Source organism: Bicyclus anynana, chromosome 21 (assembly GCF_947172395.1).
Source record: "Bicyclus anynana chromosome 21, ilBicAnyn1.1, whole genome shotgun sequence".
NCBI lineage: Eukaryota > Metazoa > Arthropoda > Insecta > Lepidoptera > Nymphalidae > Bicyclus > Bicyclus anynana.
In genome coordinates, this window is record NC_069103.1 from 6044978 (window position 1) to 6069459 (window position 24482).

Consider the following 24482-nt stretch of genomic DNA (forward strand, 5'->3'; position numbering starts at 1 on the left):
ACGTCTCGACGTCGGAACGATGAAGGCCGTATAAGGTATCCTGTCGTCTTGTATCTGATCAAGGATGTCTGAGTAATCACGCTCCGATGTAATCTTAGAAGTTGAAAATCAATATGTACCACTTGAATGAATACGTATTAATTTTCAATTTGGATAACTGATAGATGTATTTATGATGACTAATACATATTGCGTCTGCCTCATAGGTCTAGTGTGACTTCGGTCACGTGGTCGTGGGTTCGAGTCCGGGGTCGGTCTGTATTAATACTGAGCTTTTATTTCCAGTGAAAATTCTCAGCTCGAAGTTGGAAGCTGGTTGATATATTTCCGTGCCTCGAGAGAGTACGTTAAGTAGTCAGTCGCAGGCACTGGACATTTGATAGTGGTCGTGAATGAATTTAACGTTATCAGCCTAAGCCCACCAACCCGCATTTAAGCATATGTAAACCGTAAAAATACGGGGATTAAATACAGCCTATGTTACTCCCTGAGTAAAGTAGCTTTCCATTGTTGAAATAACTATTGAAATCGTTTCGGTAGTTTCAGAGTCTATCTAAGTTAGGCCTTAGTCCACCAGGCTGGCTCAATGAGAATTGGCAGACTTCACACGTAGAAAATTAGGAAAATTCCCAGGTATGTAGGTTTCCTCGCGATGTTTTTCCTTCACCTTCGTTTTTCGTTCCGTCAGATGCACATAACTGAAAAGTTGGAGGTACATGACCCGGACCGGATTCGAAACTACGCTCCTCCGAATCGAAGGCAGAGGTCATATCCACTGAGCTATCACGGCTCTGAAATTACCTCTGACATTACCTACTAAATAATATTAAATGTCGAGGCGCCAACATTACTCGTAAGTCGTAACTTCTGCCCCAATTCTCTACAAAGTCGATATACGAGTTGAAAGTTTAATGATATACGCTCGTGGTTGGATCGCTGTAATTGAATAGTAACTTGTGAACTCTGAAATTCGCATTATATTTCGTGAGATGGCATTACTTGAGCTATTTATAACTTGACATTCTCAACCGCACAATACCAGCACTTTGTTAAGTGACATATCACGCGTTTCAAATTTAGCTTTAGTATTTTTTTCTTTCGTGGAATAACAAAAGAATCGTAACACACTCCATTACGCGAGCACATTTAGGCTGAGGCATATTTTTTATTTGGACGTAAAGTGGCCTACACTATTATCTTTAATGTAATGGGACTTTCTGTACATTAGTGTTACATTAGAGGTGTAAATACGTAACGTACGTACGTACGTTATTTCTACGTAAATCTATAGACTCGTACTAATGAGATAGTTGGTAAAAACCGTGTGTGTCCAAACAGTAACTGACTCGACAGTTCGACTGTTCAGTTAAATCGTCCGTGTGTAATGTCCAAGTTTTAACTGTACAGTCAAAACTGCGGTTTTAACTGTACAGTTAAAACTGTAGCCCCTCTAGGCCCACGCATCACGACATATCTCGAGACAAGGAAAAGACAAACATCGACCAAGAGCGACTGACCCAAAAATACCGCTATCTCTTTCATTGCGTTGGCAAGAAAGAGCTAGGACTGAGACAACTGCGCGGCTATTGGTTGACAATATGTCCTTTTCTCATCACGAGATATATGTCGTTCACGCATGCTGGGGATACTGGACTATTGAGTGGTATTGTATGGTTTTTTACAGGAAGGTTATTGTAAGAAGAAAAAAAATATTTTATTGCACACAAAATACAAAACCATTACAAACTAATAAAAAAAGAACAATTAAAACTAAAAATTTGCATGCATAACCGACCTTATTGCTATGGCAAAGAAATGGCAAAAAAGCAATCTCTAACAGACAATCCCTGATGACAGGACTTGCGTAGTAGAAACGTATAGAGTAATATTATTTTATTTTTTTGTTGGTTTGGACGCCTGCGGAATACGTCGTCCTTCGATAGAAGGTAACAAAAGAAGAAAATTTTTCGAATTAGTTGCGCCCGTCCATTAATTCGATTTAATAATACACGAAAATGTAGAAACAACGCTTTCTCCCTGCAATTGAATGCACGTTTCTATCGAGTTCTTCAACGATTCGTAAGCGCACGTGTTCTTGTTTGTTTTCCCGCCGAATTGCAACGCAAACAATGCTGCGGAAAGTAATCTATTCTGTTTGGTGAGCAATTATTTTGTTGGCCACACAGCGGCCTGATTTATAGGTTTCAGAACGGTTTATTGTGCCTGCAGTATTATGTGTCTACGTGTCTATATATTCGTATATATTCTGGCGGACTCGGTAAAGCTTCGCTTTGACTTATGTGTGCTTCTTCCCTACGTAGCCCTACCCTACAAATGCTCCATACAAACTTCCACTCTCCATCCTTTCAACTATCTCTACTTAATAAAATCACGTCAATTCGTCGCTTCGTTTTTCCGTGAAAGACGTACAAAAAAACAGACAGACCCGACAATCGTCGCGTATTTCTTGTTCCTTATAATGTAGCTTTCCATTGGTGAAAAAAAATCAAAATCATTTTAGTGGTGAAATTTGTTATGCCTATGAACTGTTGAACTTACGAAAGTGAAGACGTTTTATGCGTACTGTTTAGTTCACTTTCTCTTATATATGCAACAACAGTCGGTCCGGTGTTCGGACGTACATGCACCGGTCGATCCGATATGCGCGTAGAATTGATTCCATTCTATACATGATTGATTGACGTGCGGCACGCATGTGGAATATGTATGAGTTGCTCGTATACGAACTTCCGTCGAATGCTGTTAAGGTTTTCTCAGATTTGGCATCAGTATTTATCATAGAGAGGCTATTTAATACTTGAACAATTCAAATACACCCATCACAAAGCCTGTATTATGGGTACTAATATAGCTTATTTTATAAAGCAAAAAAATATAAAGCAGATTTTTTTGGTTGCATCATAGGAGGAACCCGATAGGTTTGTATTTAAGCTCCCCACGGTACTCTTAGGGGAGCCCTCCAATCTGATTCCGTGAACCCCTAAGCATCAGCCGCTATGTTGAAAATATACAACTTACTTTTCAACTTACTTACTTACTTGTACGAATAGGCGTTACAGACCTTCAGTTTCTACTGCGCAGTTTTAACTGTACAGTTCTATCTAATCGAAATCATTAGGAAAACTGTACAGTTAAAACTGTCTTACAAAACACATACGATCTTAACTGTGCAGTGAAAACTGCACGTCTGTAGCAAGGGTTTAAAAATATTATTTTTAGAAGTTAAAAAATATTTTTGTTATAGATTACATGCATGTGTTATCTAATAATAATAATACCATCCGTCTGGAGTGACATATTTTTTTCAAACAAATAAATAAAATTAAAATAATTTAAATATATACGCTACAAATAAGCCAAATCAAATAGAAACAGTAAAATGAATTTGAAGAACATTATAAACCATAGAAAATATGCGACGAGTTGGCGGCCAGAGCACCAGCGCACGAAATAACATCTTCATATCGTCGTCGACGTCGCCGTCGTCGTCTGAGGAATTTAAGACCCCGCCAACATCTGCGGGGGATGAGACACCCGTGCGGACGACTCATCGGGGTGTCACCACACGACGACGGCAACACCAACAACAACAGCAACAACACCAGCAGGACGTCGACGAGATACCACTACCGGAGAGCTTGGATCAAGAGGGGCTGCGGGCTCCTGTGAGTGCTCCCGCTACCGGTGGTGTAGTGCGTCGCATGAGATGGTCTCGTCCACTCAATGAGAGCGTCATGCGAGCGTACTATGGGGCGACAGAAGGGGGAACTAACCTTACTGCGTACCGGTCAAGGATGTTGTCTATGTTTCAGACTCTTGAGCCAACAGTGACCGTGACTGCGCAGCGACTATCGGATCAGGTGCGAGCAATCCAGCGACGTCATCTGCTAGATGAAACTATTATTGTTCCGATAGTTGTTTCAGTCAATGGTCTTATAGCGAAAAGCTTCGACCAACACCTTAAGAAGCTTTCGCTTAACTGTTGGATCAAGAGTCGGATACAAAAGGCAGTGATTCTTGAGACGGCGCGTATTGTGAGGAGGTTCCTCACTCTGGAGCCCTGACCACCGGTTGCTTGGGCACTCAAATGTCCCGCAGCGGGAGGGTGAATTTTTTTTTTTTATAAATTTTTAATAATGTTTTGTATTTTGTACTTATATTGTTAAAAATTTAAAAAAAAAGAAGTAATAAATAAATGAGAGAAAAAAATAATAATAATACTGGTACTGGTATTTAGCATCTGTTATGTTATCAAATCGAGTGTATTGACGTCATTGCAGATTCTGCTCCATATCTGAGTCACTGGCACTGCAAATTATACAATTGCCTATTTGCTCGCACCTCGGTATTTGTTATTGCGCCCACGCAGGCGGCGATAAAACTCATTATGTACAGATTGTTTGAACGAATAATCTTTATTGCAACGCTTGGTGAACATCAACCGACATTGAAATAGAGGTTCACTAACACTTCAAATAAACAATCACGATGATCTATCACATCACACTAATATAATAAGGCATATAAGGTACTGTACGATAAATCATGTAATGTTTTGCGGTTTAGCCGTGAAAAAGTAACAGATGAACAGACATTCGCGTTTAGAATATTCTTCATTGTCAACCTATTTTAACGGCCCACTACAACCCACTACAAGGCCAGGCCTTTTTATAAGATAAAGGGATTTGAAGCTTTGAAGCGTGGTGGGACGCTACTCCAATGCGAGTTGGTGGCCTTAGGGTGATATTGTTAAATTAAACAGTCATCATCTTTTCAACTTTTTTGCTCTGCGATGCACGGGGGTGTAATACCATCAACTTGCCAACGCCGGGCTGAGTATTTTAACTGAAAATTTCTTACAAGTAAAATAAACTCCTTACCTTATACTAGCTGCGCCCTACGGTGTTACCCGCGTAAAATAAATATCTCAATTCCAAATTTCAGCTATTTATATTCAGTCACGTGCACGTAAAAGAGTAACAAAATTCACACTATCATTACCATCAGTTTTTCGCAAATCTCGCTCATATCATGAATTTTTCGGGATAAAAGTAGTCTATGTGTTAATCTAGGGTATATCTATCTACGTTTTAAATTTCAACCAAATCTATTAAGTAGTTCCGGCATCCAAACATCCAAACTTTCATACAAATTTTCGCGTTTATAATTTCGCGGGTGAATAATCCTTAATAGTAGGATAGCCCGACCAAAGATTCGTGATCCGAAACCAAATAGCCACTGGTCCAACGAGAGAGTCAGTATTAATAATATTAGCATATATTGAAAATTTTGGCAATATATTAAGATGTCGTATCGTAGTAGCTAATGTAAATAACAGGTGCTATAAGCCCGGAAATCTTGGCACTAATTGCTACTCTAATTTGATGCTGTATTTTATGCAGATATCTGTGATAACACAACTCGTTGATACATTGTAAAGCGATTGTTTATTAGGTGATGAAAATAACTGCTATTAAGTCCATTTTCCTTTCCTTTGATGTGTGAAAGTCAACGGGTTTTCTAAAGCCTTGGCTAAACTCTGTCACTCAGCTTGAAACATCTATTCATGAGCTTAATTGAATATGCAATTTCGAAAAGGGCACCTGTCTGAAAATATAAAATGTCCAGGAATTAAAAAAATCTAATAATTTTCCAAACCAGTGTATTATTTCTAAAAGTAACCATCGTGTTACATTTTGGTGTTAATTAATTATCAAAAATTATTAAAATTATTTACTTTAAAATTCATCTAAATATGTTATTAGATATTTTATATTTGTGAAATGTATGTATTTCATTTAATTGAATATGTAATACGGTGAAGGAAAACATCGTGAGGAAACCTGCACACCAGAGAATTTCCTAATTCTCTGCGTGTGTGAAGTCTGCCAATCCGCATTGGGCCAGCGTGGTGGACTATTGGCCTAACCCCTCTCATTCTGAGAGGAGACTCGAGCTCAGCAGTGAGCCGTATATGGGTTGATAACGACGAATATGTAATTCAATTAATCGTTAAAAATAAGCCTTCTATAATGTTCGCTTGAAGCTGTTTAGAGAACTGTCTCGTACATTTGTTATCCACGCTTATAAAAACGCACGATGAAGCACTGAAAATAAGCTCAAAAGCTTTCCAGTGTACCACCAAGTCAATTTACACAACGCAATAAAATTATTTCGTATTGTAAATGCGTACGTATAATGTAATGTACTTGTAAATTCGTTGGCACTCATACTTAACTTCAGCGGGTGAATAATTTAAATGCTTAATTTAACTGGCGTATAACGAACACGCAATAATCGTTCGATTTCATATAAACATTTTTGTGTACTACGAGTAGGTATGCGTACGCCAATCAATTGTACTGTAATCTATTAATGAGCTATATTTTTATAACTTTTTATAGTAATGTCGTCCAGAAATTTTGTTACTTCGGCTACATCATCATTATGAGCTGGACATAGGCCACTTGTAAAGCCTTCCAAACATCATGATCTCGAGTCGCAAGCATCCAGCGGCTCCAAGTTATCCGTTTGATATCGGTCTATCTAGTGACAGCGTCGAGCGACACTGCGTTTTCTTGTGTGGAGTCTCCAATCGCCATTCTAGCTTCTACCTTGGGACTCCAACGTCCATCGGCTCCTCAAACTTATACTGCGGTATCATCATTGACAACTTATACTCTGCTCACTGTTGAGCACGAATATCCTCTCACAATGAAAGGGGTTAGGCTAATAGTCCAACGCCCGACCCAACGCGGATTGGCAAACTACACATAGATAATTAAGAAAATTCTTAAATGCAGTTTACCTCACGATCTTTTTACGTTAACGTGAGACACGTGCCATTTAATTTCTTAAGATGCACTTAACTGAAAAGTTGGAGGTGGAGGAGGAAGATGCTTTCATACTAAAGCTATGTTAGGTATAAAGTTGGTGCTGATGGAAAGGCAGCTTTCCATTCGACGAGTTTGAGTATTGCCATTGCCAAATTTTGTCGAAGCGTGCTTAGTGATAGCCGGCTGGCCGTGGTCCAAGCGTTCGCGTGATGTCGCCGGATTTTTTCACCGAATGCCAATGCTAATCGCATGTTTTGAAACGTGATTCTTATACTGATCGAAATTAGTGTTTATGGCCGGGTACATTATGTTTTATTACCTGTTATTTCGGGGGCTCGATAAGTGTTTTGCTTTTGCCAGTAGGTAATTACGTATCGTATGAAACTATTTATTGATCAAAAATGGAGCCAGAATATGTGAAGTTAAAGTTTACGCAATAATCACTGGATTGTCGTGTATGTTAGTATTTACTTAGTACTGTACTTAGTTAGGAGCATGGGCTGACAAACTTTCAACTTGCCGAAGCTTTTCCCGTTACAGATTGTCCTTCTACAATGTTATTTTGTAAAGAGCTTCGATAAACATTCTTATGTGGGCTACATACTTTTAGTTTTAACTGTACAGTTAAAACGTCCGTGTGTAGGCAAATCTGGAAACTGCACAATTAAAATGAAAATCTAATTAAAATATCAATAGATAAAACTGCACAGCTGACTGAAAGCACACTGTAACTGACGGAAAGTCTGTAGCTGTAGCATGATACGAGTAAAGTGGGCTACAGACCTTCAGTTTTAACTCTACAATCGATCTGTTCAGTTAAAATGTCCGTATGTAGGCCAAACTGAGAATAATTGCAGTTGTAACTGGACAGTTTTTATGGATGTCTTTGATTGAAATTTTATTTAAGTAAAACTGTACAGTTAAAACGTGAAACCTATGTAGCATTTAGAAAATAGATAGGTGTAAATAAAGCATTTACATCTAGCTATTTTCTAAAACAAAAGAATATGAAAAAGAAAACCCCAAAATGATTAAGTAGATAGCATAACCTATTATTTATTGAAACAATGAATTGTTTTCGTCGAAGTTTTAGGAAAATGTACCTAAAGCTACAGTTTGATTGATGAAAATAGAAAATCACTTTTACTGGTATCGAATGATTAATAGTGATTCTCGTAGCCGAATTCATTGCGGACTTATTTATTTTCGTGCCAAGTATAAAAATATATTTCGACAGTAAACTTTCGATTACTTATACGTATTTGGTACCTAATTGTATCTATGTATATTTTATGGTTTATATGTATTATAATTTATTCTCCTAAATACATTTATGTAGTTTTAAATTATGGTAGAGCAAACAAACAAAATTAGCGTGTTTTATTATTTGTCTTACGTTCTCGTAGGAGTACAGACATAAAATCTAGCCTACGTTACTCGATAATGATGTAGCGTTGCATTGATGAATTTTTGAGATAAAACATAATAAACAAATATACGGCAAACACACTTTCGCATTCGTAGTACTACTAGCTGTGCCCTATGAATTCACTCGCGTACAGATATAGTATAATCAGTATCTGTATATAGCTCAAAATAATGGGCTGACCAACACTGAAAGAATTTATCAACACGAACCATTCCTGAGATTAAATTAACGCATTCAACAAAACAAACAAACTCTTCAGCTTTATGATATAAGTAAGTATATGATAATGTAATGAAGACTATGCATGTATATGCATAACCTTTTTTTTACAAAACTGCAACTGCACAACGACACAGCTAACGAACTAGTCTAACAAAACGTCAAAACTGTACTACTTTTTTCATTATAGCGTATTCACGTTCGCATCACAGGAGTGCGAACAATTATTCTTCCGCCTTGCGTATGAAAGGCGAAAATTACTATAACACAGTAGAATTGCGTGCTCGGCTATTTTACCCGTGCATACGAATACGTTCCAGACATAAAAGGAATAATATAGGAAACAATATGGGTACTCAGTGGGTTATCCTACTATTTATCCAAGCGTCTTCCTTCTGGGTATGGCAGGGTACAATAAGCTTGAGTTACGACGTAAAGTAGCACTGCTACAGTACATAATACATTTAATTAGAGGCGAAAAAAGTAATCCTGTCATATTAGGGTCGATAGACTTGCATGTTCCCGACAAGTATAAAAGTTGCCGACGTCGCCAGTTATTTGTGGTGCCGTGTGGCAGAACTAAAGTAAGCCAGCATGCGCCGCTGGCTCAAGCGCTGCGCCTGCTCAATGATCTCACTAGTAAAAATTTAGAGATTGACATTTTTCACACTCCTGTCTATCAGATTGTAAATAAAATAAAATTGTTATTAGATTAGATTTTATGTATATGACATTTTTAATTTTGTTTTTTGAATAGTTCATTTTGATTGTTATTATTATTATTTTTGTTTTGTGTATTTTAATTGTTGACTATTATTATTAATTTATTTGAATTGTTTAATTTTAATGTATTTGAATTGGTTAATATTAATTTATTCTTAATTTTTAATTTGATTGAATTTGAATGTATTATATTTAATTTGTTTGAATTTGAATTTATTATTTTTAATTAATTTTTTTTTGCTTAATATTCATTTTGTAATTTAAGATTTATTGTAGTAATTATTATTCCTGATTGCTCGAGAAACGAATTGGGAAACTGTAATGTTTCTCTGGGCACTTGTTATGTATATAAATAAATAAATAAATATCCGGCAGCCGGTGAGCGTAATTAAATTTCTCGTCGTGGAAATTATTTTCCGACGAATTGAGTCACTTTGTTGTATGTGGCTTCTCTGATGCGAATGTTAAAAACTTTGGGAGGATTGTGTTAATTTAACTATTTGTTGATTGTTTTAAATTAAGATTTTTTATTTAGTAGATTTTATTGTGCTTTTTTACGCATATGTCTTTATATTAAAAAAATACTAGCACACGCAGCGCGGTTTCTCCCGCGTAAATCCCGTTCCCGTAGGCATAGGGGGTTAAAATATAGTCTACTCTCAAAATTAACGTACATGTATTTATATGGCAGTTCGCACTCATTGGATACTCTACAACAAAGAAAAAATAATTGTAATTTGATTAATGTAAACAGAAAAAATATCAATTTCCTTTTATTTCTACAAACAAAATTTGTAACGTAATATTTATTCTGTCATGTTTCTACAGAAAATTAATACGTCGTTGTCCTTTTATTTTCTCGACTAAAATGTTGTTCCCAATTTTCAAGCCGTCATGTTTCTACTGCAAAATTAATGAGTTCGTTTTTGTGGCGTTGGAGTTTTAGGTTGAGAGCACATTGCTGAGAGAGCCCGATGTAGCGATTTTTTCTGTACTGTTTCAAATTGCGAGTGTACAGTATAAATTGTATCTGCAGTTTCATATAAGTAGAGATACCTACGAATTTATCGATACCGATACTTTCTAGTACCGATACTCGTTAATTCTTTCATAACTTTGAAGAACTTTAAATTACAAATTTTCAGAATGATTTTTGAACGCGTCAAATAAATTTAATTATTATTACGAGTTAGGAGTACGAGTTGTGTACGTACCGCATATGTTCCATGTACAATTATTAAATACAATGTATGTACATGTATGTATGCACATGTATGTCTGTATGTCGTGTTTTTTCTCAAAATCTACTAATCTGATTTGGATAAAGTTTCCGTTGCTGGAATGCCTATTTTTTAGGGAAAGTTTATAGGTGTATAACTTAAGGGTCATTCCTTTATTCCGTTTATGATATTGTAAAGTGATAGTGATAATCATGTAACTTAAACTTCAAAAACGTACCTACACGTATGCATTTGTTAAAATTATACACCTTCAAAGTTAGCGTGCTATCTTAGATAATGTTAGATCATGGTCAATGATTAAAATAATATTTTGATCTATTAAATAAATAGGTTTTGTCTTTTCGTACCAAAGGTTAAAGTTATTGGACCGGTAAGCAACTGTCCAAGTATCTACTTAAACTAAATCCCAGTGTATAAAAACGTGGGATAATACGGTATCAACGAAGACCTACGTATGCGCCTGGCTTTTATACGATTTGAATTTTTATTGAATTAAAATGTCTATTTTGACTGGCGTTAGTTACATAGACGGCTTCGTGGGAGTTGGACGAAATGGAGTCCGAAAAATGCTATTTTTTAAAGAATATTTGCCATCTATACTAATATTATAAAGATGTGATTTTTTGCATTAAATAGGCTCCGAAACTACTGAACCGATTTATAATATTCTTTCCTTGTCTAAGCTACAATACCCCCTAATAGGCTATATTTAATCCCCGTATTCCTACGGGAATGGAAACTACGAGGGTTAAACCGCGGGGCGTTGGCTAGTATTGTTATAAACATAACCAATATTCCAGTTACTATTTAATTAGTAGGAATAAAAAAATACAACCGACTTCAAACCTAAAAACGTACCCAAGTGAAAAATAACATCATAATATGTTCTACCTGCTGATCAGTATGATGGCGGTGCTAAGCCGGTGATGTATTAATTCAAGCCATGTGAGAATATCTTATAGATTTAGATTTTGCAGACAGTGTTGTTTCATGTGGTCCTGTCAGAAGTGGCTTAAATTAAGACAACACCGGCAAAGGACCGCCTTCATACTGATCAACAGGTAGAACATATTATGATGTTATTTTTCACTTGGGTACGTTTTTAGGTTTTGAAGTCGGTTGTATTTTTTTTATTAAGATTTTTATTATTTTTCCATTTTTAGTGTAAAATTTCATCTCAAACGAATACATCAGACCCCTAATGACAGTCACAACTCATCTAGGTAGAATGTTCTCAGCAATACGAATTAATCAAGGCCAAACACAAGGTAGTTACTGTAAACTGTTAAGGAGTTCCCTTAATTGTCCTTGGTCTTCATCACCAAACCCCTAAATGACAGTCACAACCTATCTATGTGGAAAGCTCTCTTTAATACAAATTAATCAAGCCCAAACACAAGGTAACTGCTGTAAATCGCCGAGGAGTTCCCTCGTCTGTTTTATGGCTCCATCGTCAGATCGATTTTAAACCTTTATGAAATTGTAGTGCTTAAAAGTACTAAATGGAAAAGTGTACGAACACACTAGACACTCATATAATTTTCGAAAGTTCCCCTCAATTTCTCCAGGATTCCATCATCAGATCTTGACATGATGGCAATGGGACCAAATGGCGACTATACCGTTTCAAACAAAAAAAGAATTTTTTAAATCGGTCCAGGCGTCTTTGAGTAATCGGTGTAGTACATACATAAAAAAAAAAAAAATACCGACCGAATTGAGAACCTCCTCCTTTTTGAAGTCGGTTAACTACGTAAGGAGTACACTCCTTATAGACAAATAGTCTATATTTGACTATGCTAGTTTGACATTATACGAAACTGAGATTCTATGTAACAAATGTCATCCGGTGCTTACTGGACACTTTGTCAATTGATTTGATGTTTATTTTAATAGGTTGATAATAAAGACCAAAATAGTGAATAGGTCAGCTGGGGTATCAAACTCTCTTCCTCGGTGCTTTTCTAAACCCGTATTTTGTTTGTATGTTTGAAATCAGTAAAGCAGTGTGTTATTATGATGAAACCGCCGCGCCGCGCCGGCTCAACGTTAGTTTACAGACGGGCAAACATTCTTTGTACATAGCACACCATCAAACCATAACAGTATTAGGTACGAGTACGAGAATAGAACGTTTATAAACAATCCAGTTCCGCCACACCATAGAACGCCCTATCTATTAAAGAGGTCTAAAAGCTTTCGCAACTTTGTATGAAAGTCCTTCATTTTTCATGCTGCAAACTTGAAATTTGGCAGGGATGTGTTTTATAGTTGGTATACGTTCGGTCCAAACGAATTTAGCAACAGGGCCAGATTAAGGTCTAAAGACTCTCGCAAGACATTATTTTCGTGCTGATTCGCTTTTTGAGGCAAAGTGGCGACCATCCATTGATATTGTATCTCGGAAGCAATTGTAGGCCAAGTAAAAAATTCTTACACGCATCGTTTCACTCGCGTACTTCCCATTACCGTGGGAACAGGGGGTAGATTTTAAAATGTGTTACTCGCTGCCAATGTAGCTTTCCATTGGTGATAGAATTTTTTCATATTGGTTCAGTAGTTTCGAAGCCTATTCGTAATAAAAAAAAAGAAAAAAAAAACAATTCTTAGGTCTTTGTAATATTAGTTCAGATATTAGAAATTTTATGTATGCAGGTAGATATATAAAAATCTCGTGGCCCGGTGTATGTTCGAGATATTTTATCTATCTGTAACTTGAAACATAGATGTTATATGAAAAAATGTGAAATATAATTTACCCGCGTAAGAAAACTACGAAGATAAAACCACAGGCGTCCGCTAGTACGTATATTAATTTCTGTATCAAAGTAAAAAAATCTCTGTACACCTATTCTGTGAAACATTCTACGTTCAACTTCAAAGTGAGTACCGTTACAATTAATATTTACATTTCTCTTTGATATTAAAATATAGAGATGTTTTTCGGTTGTTTGATCTCGTTTTAGAACTATAAAAAACCACGATATTGGGGAATATGATTTACATAATTCAAATTTATTTATTTTAAGATGCTTAGTTAGTAAGTTTAGAAGCCCCTGTAATAATAATAATCGTACTTCTTTGACGTAAAAAACTACGAATCGAATTGACGACTTTCGAGGATTTGAAAAAAAAAAAGAAAACGTAGTAGTATAGTGTCTCGCATTTAATTTAATCTATACTAATTTTATAAAAAAATAAATTTCTTTGAAAACTAATGTTAATCGTCCACTGATCCGCATCGTATGAATCGAACGCATCACCTTATGGACGCCTGCCTTAGAAAGTCACTTTATTTGTAAATGCATAGGCTATTTTTTATCCCCGTAAACTCACTAAAACGAGAACTACGCGGGTTAAATAGCGGGGCGTCGGCAATTTAATTAGAAACGTGTAATGTGTAATGTTATGAGAACCCCACAAAGCCTTGAACCGTACGTAGAAGTTACACGCTTTATAGAGCAGATACGAATATTAGAGGATGTTATAGTCCATCTGTTTAAATTAGACCCGGTTGTTGCGCCAACAAACCATAACTAACATCGGAACGAGAATAGAACGTCTAAACAAATGGTTTTCTATTTACTTAGTATACTGAGTGCTAGCGCGTCATTTTTCAACACTTCATGAATATCTATATCTGTAAAATGAATAGATTTTAGTTACTACTAGCTGTAGAAACGGCAAAATGGATTAGAATGATTTTTTTTATTTTAGTATTTTTATTTCACTCTTACACAGAAGCGATTTTAAAATGAAACGGAACCAGGATTAACCTACGAGCTACATACGCAGGTATGTAGCTCGCACAGTTAAAACTGCAGAGTTTTAACTGTGCAGTTGAACTGTTTAGTTAAATCGTCCGTGTGTAGTGTCAGACAGTTTTTACTGTACAGTTATTTCTAATGATTTTTATATAATTTAAAATTAGATAAAACTGTACAGTTAAAATTGCGCAGTTAAAAGAGTGAAACACTCAAAAAAGCTAGCTTCATTATAATATTATAGCTTAGGTACTATAAAGCAAATTAGGTATTTTACCAAAAAAAAAAAATTACATATTAAACGTATGCTAATAGTAGAGTAATTTAGTGTATCTATGTGTCTGCGATAACTACTTTCCGAGATTTTTACGGCGCTAAAATCCGGGGGTCTATAGTTTCTTGTTCTGGTGTTAAGATTTTAGAGATGGCAATCCTATATACATATAAGGTGTATTACCGATCACATGGCGATGTTATACAGCGGGCTGTCTTGCGCCGTGACTGTGAGTCATGCGTGACGCGGGGCCGTCTAACGAGCCGTCTGTCTCTGTGACGTATTGACCTGCAGGCGGCCACCGATGAATTGGATCGCCCCGGTTACCAATTGATGGGGTTACAATGAAAATTGTTTAATTGACAAATTTATTATCTCTACTGTTCAAAGGCAATAAAAAGTGCCGCACTAGAAAACACCCGCGACATTGTCTGCGTGGATGTTTCTTTTTCCTTGCATCTGATTTTATTGAACGTGAAACACGTATAACATAGCTTAGCTTAGACTGGATTTTATGCGGATACATTAAGTATCCGCATAAAATCCAGTCCACATTATGAAAGATGCATTATCAAGTAAACAGACAAACAGCCAGATTTTGAGGTCTATGTTAGATAAATATAAATACAATTATTTACTACTAGTTTGTTGACCGACTTTGAAAATGGTGCGACGTGCTGATGTTCGTATTCGACTATTTAAACATGAATATATGTTTGCACGTCTGCGATGTTTTCAATAGCTTATTTTTTTTAATCCGGTTAAAGGAAGGTGTTAGTAAGTAATGAGAAGGCTGTTTGCCTTTCTATTATTCAAAAATATTTATTGGACATTATTTAATTTTCTTATCATTTATAAGGGATCTCCTCTCATCATGCGTAACAACCAAGGGACGAAAGGATCGGAAATCTAATTTCTATTTTATGTACCAATGACTTCCGACCTTTCTGATGTACTCGTGGGCACTACACACAAGTAGAGGTTAACCCCGCACGTGTTCGTCCAACTTGGGCACTTAGTTTGTGCTACGCTGCGGTAAAGCGAGCCTAACCAAAACGGATTAAACATTTTCCGTTTGTTTGTGGAAAATCGGGCTACCTATAGATCGATTTAAACCGAAGTTGGGATTATGTTCGTTAACTATGTTCGATATTGGGCCGGATTGGGATTATACGTTGCGTTACGTCATTGATGGAATAAAATCATCATCTTCAAAATCATCTTTAGTTTTAACCTTTGATTGGGACAAATATTTTAATTTAATAATTTCATTTTTTTGACGGCCTCCGTGGCGCAGTGGTATGCGCGGTGGATTTACAAAACAAAGGTCCTGGGTTCGATCCCCGGCTGGGCCGATTAAGATTTTCTTAATTGGTTCAGGTCTGGCTGGTGGGAGGCATCGGCCGCGGCTAGTTACCACCCTACCGACAAAGACGTACCGCCAAGCGATTTAACGTTCCGGTACGATGTCGTGTAGAAACCGAAAAGGTGTGTGGATTTTCATTCTTCTCCTAACAAGTTAGCTCGCTTTCATCTTAGACTGCGGCATCACTTACCATCAGGTGAGATTGTAGTCAAGGGCTAACTTGTAAAGAATTATATAAAAAAAATATATATATTTTAGCATTCCATAGATTCGCCATGCGTCGGGTCGGGTCCATCATTTGCCAGAGAGAAAATCTCCGAACAGAGCTCAAGACTCTGTTCCTGTTGTTCTTCCTGCCCAACCAAAGGTTACGATCATACTAGAGAGCTTTGGATACCCGTTCTACTATATAACTTGCTACAGTTCTAGTTACGAAGTCTTTATGCAGACAGATTTTGCTGGCATTCCTCGCGCACCCACTTTTACGGCATATTATAATAATCTTACCGTATTTTTAGTTCATTTGTTAGGTCAAAATATTTATTACTTTTTATAGTGTGGTCTTTCGGGATGTTTGTTTGAAAATATCCTAACCATATTACATTATTGTTTTTTTCACTGCTCGTATCCCCAAGCGTGGTGGAACTGATCGTATGTGGCCGGCGCTATTGACCGACTTGTTGTATTTTCTCAGAAAGCTTATCTCTATCTAAATACGGAGGAAGCTTTCATCGAAACGTAAGAGAAATAAAATAAAATCTAATTTCACGCGGACGAAGTCGCGGCGTTTTACTAGTATTAGTTACTAATTTACTTCCACACGTGCTGTGCCTACAACCATTACTATTCCATTAAACTTTTTCCATACAATTAATAATTGCAAGGCTTCCGCCCGTCAAAGCACAGTTCTGCAGACAATGGATACTGTAATTACGTAGTTATATCATAGAACAGTTACGTTATAAATAGCTTTCGCACAGCATAGCAACGTAACTAATAACAAACGGTGATTCCGTTGTTTCATTCAGTTAATATACTGTTTATTGTTGTGTCGTTACCTGGAAACTTGGCGATTTTTCATGTACCGTTATGGTAGGAGTATGAGTGACAAATATTGATTCGCAATATGAGATATGGTCTGGTTACCGAAGGCACTGCAGTTAATTGCAGTTTAACAAAATCCAAATTTGTGGTGGTACTACAAACTTACCATTTCCAGAAATGATATTGAGAATTTCATTTCAACCAGGACCCATATAAATATTACCTTAATTGTTAATTAAAAATATAGCCTTTTTTATTCATTGACAAGTTAAGTGATGTTATAGTGTATGCGTGTTAAATATCGTTTTTTCATTTCTTGGCGATTTCTGCCAGTTTAGTCTAAAGGTGGCATTTCGATGTTGGCGACCGCGACGCGCGACCGCGACTAGTACTAAACAAAGCCCGAGACCGCGACGCGCGACCACTTTTGTCTAGTGCTCCATATAAATTCATACTAAGCAGTGGGTCGCGCGGTCGCAGGTCGCGGTCGCCAAGAACGAAAGGCTACCTTAATGTAAGCTGAATAATAGAACTTAAGCTAACATACATAACTTCTAGTTTCTTATCACAGTTTTAGCAATGTGAATGAATACGTTTGCTATAATTATTAATCGATTAACGCTTCACTACCTGTTTGTTTTGTTATTATCTGGTTCACAACGATTATAATCATCAATGAAAATTATTATCAATGAAATGTGTGAACAACAGCGTAGAAGAAATTAGCTCTATTATAATGTGATTTACGGTGATATTGTAGACTTCAGTAGCTTCCCGTGTTTTTTCGTGTTTACGTTATACGCTTCAATGTGTATTATTTACTCAGTCACGTATATAAGCAGGTTGTTGTCTTATCCAAACGTGTACATAAGATATTGATTTTAAGGAGCTGGAAGCTTTATAAGTATTACTAGCTGTCGCCGCGCGGTTTCACCCACGTGGTTCCTGTTCCCGTAGGAATATGGGGATAATATATATATAGCCTTCCTCGATGGATAAATGGGCTATCTAACACTGAAAGAATTTTTCAAATCGGACCAGTAGTTCCTGAGATTAGCGCGTTCAATCAAACAAACAAACAAACAAACTCTTCAGCTTTATAATATTAGTATAGATTATTGTTATTATTATACCGTAATCAGTATAAGCTTTGTGATTCTTTGTGTTTTATTTATGTTTTTTTTTCTTGGTTTCAGGTAACTTTCATCTGTTGAGTTTAACTGTAGTAAAAGTTTAAGTTAGGTAAGATTGTGGCGATTCTTAATGAAATAAACATTTTAATAAAAATAATTCAACCGACTTCCAACTCGAAAACTACTTAACCAAAACTAAAAAGCAAAAAATAACATCTTACCTATGTGCTACTTTCTAATCAGTTTGAAGGAGTTGCCAAGCTAGTGATGTTTTCATTAAACCCGTTTAAACTACAAAATTTCTGTGGTTCTTTCAAAACAGCTTTAATTAAAACACGACACTGGATTGGCACCGCCTTCAAACTGATCAGAGGGTAGCACATAGGTAAGATGCTATTTTTTACTTTTTAGTTTAGGTTAGTTTTCGAGTTGGCAGTCGGTTGAATTTTTATTATTAAAATTTTTATTTTTTCATTTTTAGTCTTAGCATACCTACTGAGTGTGAACAAAAATTAATAATTCCTCAAGCACTACCTGTTAATTTTGTGCATATATTAACTTTTCGCAGTGTATATTTATCGTAAGAAGTATTTACTGCTCAGTAACAGTTATTATTAAAAAAAAAGTGCAGTTATCATCATTTCATCATTATCATCCTATTTTAACTGCGCACTACAGGAGCAGGTCTCCCTTCTTCTAGGGGATAGGAGATAGGGGATTTTTTTCTTCTTTGTAGTAATATATTAAATTAAATAATCGCAACATAACCGTTAGTATTTTCGTTATTTTGTATAAATTGGATTGTTAGAGCGAAGCGTTATCAGCAGGTGTTTAACAAATTAACAATTAAAACGAATAGAAAATAATTGGAACATTTGTAACGAATTTCATTATATTTTGATAAGCAGCCGTTAAAAAAATATTTATATACAACTAGCTGACGCCGCGCGGTTTCACCCGCGTGGTTTCCGTTCCAGTAGGTATATGGGGATAATATATAGCTTATAGCCTTCCTCGATATATGGGCTATCTAACACTGAAAGAATTTTTCAAATCTGTCCAGAAGTTCCTGAGACTAGCGCGTTCAATCAAACAAACAAACAAACTCTTTATAATATTAGTATAGATTGGTGAGCTGCTTAGTGGCATTGATATTTTATCTAATCTTTATAGTTTATATATGCATATATACAGGTTGTCCCATAAATAATAAAAGATCAAACTTAGATAGAATAGAAGCATAGTTCCCGTTTCCGTGGAGATACGGGCATAAAACATAGCCTATAACACTCACAAATAACATGACTTTCTATTTATTTTATTTAGTACTTCTAGAGATTACCCCCTACCAACTTTACCTCTTTATAATATGAATATAGATAGTCGTACTTCATCACCCTGTACCTTTATTAATACAGTGTATCGGCGATAAATTGCCGAGGGCGGTGTATTTTATCACAGCGCTCTGCCTCCAATCCAGACAGAACCATAAAAAGTTACGAGCTCATTGTTCCTTACAGGGCGGTACAACCTGTCTCTTTGTTAGGTATATCAAAGTAAAATTAACCTATATACTTATATAGTTACAGTTTAGGGACAAGACTTAAAACAGTGCCGTCCAGTTAGGTACCATTACAGATTTAGTTTACACTTCTTTCATGATTGTAGCTATGGAACATTCTTATAATTGATAATTAACCATGGCTTGGCCAGGATTTTATCGGGGGGGGGGGGGGGGGGGTTTAAGGAGATACTTAAATTGAGTATTTCAAATTACAAGTTGATACTGTCCGATCGAAACTAGTTTTACGGCCGAAACCTAAACATCCACATAAGGTCACTTTTTCGTTTCGAAGAAACAAAGTTAGTTAAATTTTTCAATATATTAAAATTTGGTATGAAGCCCCATAGACCGACCGCTCAGCTAGGGGAGGGCAGCTGCTTCCTCTGCGATCGAATCAGAAATGGGGAGATCCACAGACGAACCAAAGTCACCGACATAGGTCAGCGAGTCGCGAAGCTGAAGTGGCAATGGGCAGGCCACATAGTTCGAAGAGCCGATGGAGGTTGGCGTTGGCGTCCCAACAATGGCGACCCCGCACCGGAAAGCGCAGTGTTGGTCGACCCCACACTAGGTGTGCCGAGGATATCAAGCGGGTTGCAGGTTGCCCTGTCCCTGCAAGAGGCTTATATCCATCAGTGGACGTCTATCGGCTCATAAGAGTGATGATTATTAATCCTTTAGGTTACGTTAATTATTTAAACAATTCAACTATTAGTATCCTTTACTGGCAATTACGATATATATTTAATTGCTATATAATTGCTTCAACTACCTACGCATTGTACCGAGTCCCTAGTGTCAATCTTCTAGTTACAAAACATTTAGAATCAACCACTACTAGGAAAGAATATTTATAGTCAGTTACTAAAACCTTTGTCTATTACTATTTTTATTATTGAATACAGCATTCGTGATTCTTGTGAACAATCACTTTGAGAGGTTTCGTAATATGCAATGCCGGAAACATATCAAAAATTTTCAATCTATTACGATCCTTGGCATATAGCTAGTAATAACATAAATATAATAAAATAATTATTACTAAGAGCCCATAATACGACGGAAGCACTTATAAAAGCTAGTAGGTACTTTGTGTTAATAAAATTAAAATCGATTCGAAATTTCCGTTTGTCTAATAGGTACATAATTATATTATAAACATAGGTATTGCTAATTTATTCTAGTTTTACAGTTTTAAAATAATTTGGTACATAAATAAACTTTTTTTTTGGTTCATAGATTTTAATTTGGGCTTTACTTTTTCTTGCGCCCTGAACAGAAGGTAACACTGGCGATTCCGTTCGTATTACATCTGATAAATGTACCTATTACGTAACTCATTTATTTGTTACCAAAGACATCAACGTTCAACCCATCTTGTGGCTATTGTATTGGCTTGTTCAGCAATGTAACATTCATACCAGATGAAAGAGAAAGAAAATAAAAAAGTTTATAAGAAAGAGATGAATATAGATTTGCATGCTGTCACACTAAGAGCTCTGCCTCATTAAGACACCATGGTGACGTCCCCGGCTACGTATCCAAGCAGTTAATATTGAAATGTATGGTACCTAACTCACTTGGCCATGTTTTGGCAACGTCGCCAAAATGGTAGCGTGGCCACGAGCTACAGGTCTCTACGTGGCTTTTGGATACTCAGGCGGCTTGGCGACGACGTTGCCACTATAATGTACACGGTAAACTGAAGCTATATTATTATTTCTAGGAGAATGGGAACCACGCAGGCGAAACTGCGCGGCGTCAGCCAGTTCATAATAAAACATGCACAAAAAGTAGGAGTAGCGATAAGCTACTTACGGTAGAATATTAAAATGAAAACAAAACTTGCCTCGGCATATAACGAAGCGTGGCCCTAGATATGAATGATACAGCACAATCGCAACTCGAGTTTCCAGAATGAAGCGGCTTTAATATCCATTCCTATTGTCCCACTTCCTAAACTGGGGCGAAACTTGTGAACGATACGGAGTGTATGAAGTATGAACCAAGTAAGCACTATGTCTAGTATTGCATCTTTAATGAAATGGTAGACGTACTGCTGGCTTTTGTTGTATGCTTGTTTAAGCTAGGAATATCATAGGAGACGGTAGTTGTATTTATGACTTGCAAGTTGGCTTTTCATATATAAATTCGCGTATAATACTTACTCCTTAAAAGTCCTTCTCCTATTTTTTCTTTAACAGTTTTTAGATTGATAAAAATTATTTGATAACGTAAACGGTTCAGATTTTGTAATAAATATTTAAATGGATAAATAAAATAAATACTTTTATTACTTAAGGCACAGAATACATATGTACAAGCTTAAGCCGAGGTCTCAGAGGAGACGCCTTTAGAGAGTCGTTCCACCCTCTGCTTCCGACTTCGGACCTAATCAGGCGATGTTTTTGCACTCTCCCAAACCCCGCTGAGGTCCCATTAAGGAGCCTACGACACTACGAGTACACAATAAAAAAAAACTAGACGTATTACTAGCGATCACTGCGAGGTGCTGCTCAGGATATTTCATTTATTTCTATCGGTTCATCTACTTCTACACGTATCATGAAGAAAGTCTTGAATGTATGTATGTTTTTGTTAGTTTAGTGTAAACATCAGAACTTGTTAATATTGTAAACACTCTATTCGTAATTATATTCATTATTATCAAAGCGCCTTCCGTTTAAATCAAACACAGTAACAATCTCAAATGAGAAATTCAAACTAATATAATCATGGTATATTATTCTATATACCAGGATAATGTTAGTTTAAATTATATAAATTATACGTAAATATGTATATCAGGTGAAATAACATTAGGTTAATGTTTGGTTAATACATTCATAGCTGATTGAGTAATCACCCTTCCATGCCATATATTTCATCATCATCATCATCATCATATCAGCCGATGCAGGACATAGGCCTTTTGTAAGGACTTCCAAACATCACGATACTGAGCCACCTGGATGCAGCGAATCCCTGCGACTCGCTTGATGTCGTCAGTCCACCTGGTGGGGGGTCGGCCAACACTGCGCTTACTAGTGCGGGGTCGCCATTCCAGCACTTTGGGACCCCAACGTCCATCGGCTCTTCGAACTATGTGCCCCGCCCATTGCCACTTTAGCTTCGCAACTCGTTGAGCTATGTCGGTGACTTTGGTTCTTCTGCGGATCTCCTCATTTCTGATTCGATCACGCAAAGATACTCCTAACATAGCTCGTTCCATTGCCCGCTGTTGTGACTCTGAGCCTTCTTAGGAGGCCCATAGTTAGCGATCAAGTCTCGGAACCATAGGTCATCACTGGCAACACGCACTGTTCGAAGACTTTTATCTTCAGGCACTGAGGAATTTCGGACGAAAAGATGTCGCCATATATTTATCTAATGTTAAACGTACGTATTATTATTAGTACGCATTTCAGCGTTCAACTTGAATGATATTGTTCATTTATCATGTCGTGACATAATTAGGACTAAAGCTCTTTACATGTCGCATAAATGTTCCTCTTCGCGAGCGTAATTTAATTCTCGGTAGAGCCAATTTCTACTAAAGAAAATTTTCTTAATAATGAAATTACAATTAAATTCTTATCTGCGTGGAAAACCTTTCTAACCTTAAAGAATATACTTTCTTGTCTTTTTACTACTACTTGTAGTTTTCCTTTTTATTTATTTTTGCAGAATATACGATATGGATAAAATTCGAAGCGCAAACGAGACGCCGAAATATGACTTTCACGTGAGTGAAAAGCACGAAGCGATTGACGCGCGACGCAAATTTTATGACGCGAGCGCCAAAACCATTTTTACCTGGCAACAAAATGGCCAAATGAAATGAAAAACAAAATGGCCATGTTCAAGATATATACCTAATTTTCCATACAAAACCAAAATTTAAGAACATAAGTTTGCTTTTTCTGAGATTGAAAGCAAAATGTGAGCAAAACATGTATTTTTCAAAAAATAAACTATCGAGAAAAGTTTTACAAATTGTGTATTTTGTATAGTCATAACGAAGCTAACACTTTGAAATATCATTTACCCAAATATCAGACTCTTCACAGTTACATCAGACTGTTCTATCCAGAACTACTAAACTAAATTTGTTACCACCAAATTACATATTGCACACTCTAAAATAAAGGTTTGTAAAATTGTATACAACGCAAGCATGTTCCAAAGAAAGCTATAAAGAAGAAAGCTGTAGGAATAATGTAAGGTTTAATCTTCTCTCCGTAGATAGAAAGTAGATCAATTTAAAGCAAGGCCCGTACGTGCCTCCGCGTAATGAAACTCGCCTACTGGCGGGCGCATTGTATTAAAGAATCTCGTACCTATATAAGTACGTACATACATAAGTACAATCAATATGCATCTAAGTTTGTAGATTACTTACATGTAAATTAGATGAAGAGTCGTGATAGTCTAGTGGATATGACCTCTGCCTTCGATTCGCAGGACGTAGGTTCGAATCTGATCCGGGCTTGCATCTCCAACTTTTCAATTATGTGCATTTTAAGAAATTAAATATCACATGTCTCAAACGGTGAAGGAATAACATCGTGAGGAAACCTGCATAGAGTGCGACTAGCGGCGCAATTATGTTGCTAGTGATCTCTTTTACCCGCCAAGAGATATTACTATAAAAATCTTGGAAGTAAGAAAATTTCAGTTTTTTATAGTCCGACCTAGTCCCAATAATAACATGTGATCATCAAGATAATAACGTGAAGAGAAATAGACAAATTTCAAACAAGGGCGGAGCAACGAAAATACCGCATTCTCTTTCATTGAGTTGGAACGAAAGAGACGTTACTGGAAATCTCCACCAGCATTTGTTGACATATTATCTATTTCTCTTC

General features: G+C 36.6%; 1 protein-coding gene across 5 annotated transcripts in view; it reads left to right on the plus strand.

Moving 5' to 3' along the window:
* The window catches only part of LOC112056907 (phosphofurin acidic cluster sorting protein 1), a 144928-nt gene that overhangs the window by 54347 nt on the left and 66099 nt on the right, over positions 1-24482 (plus strand). The gene's annotated exons all lie outside the window — the stretch shown is intronic.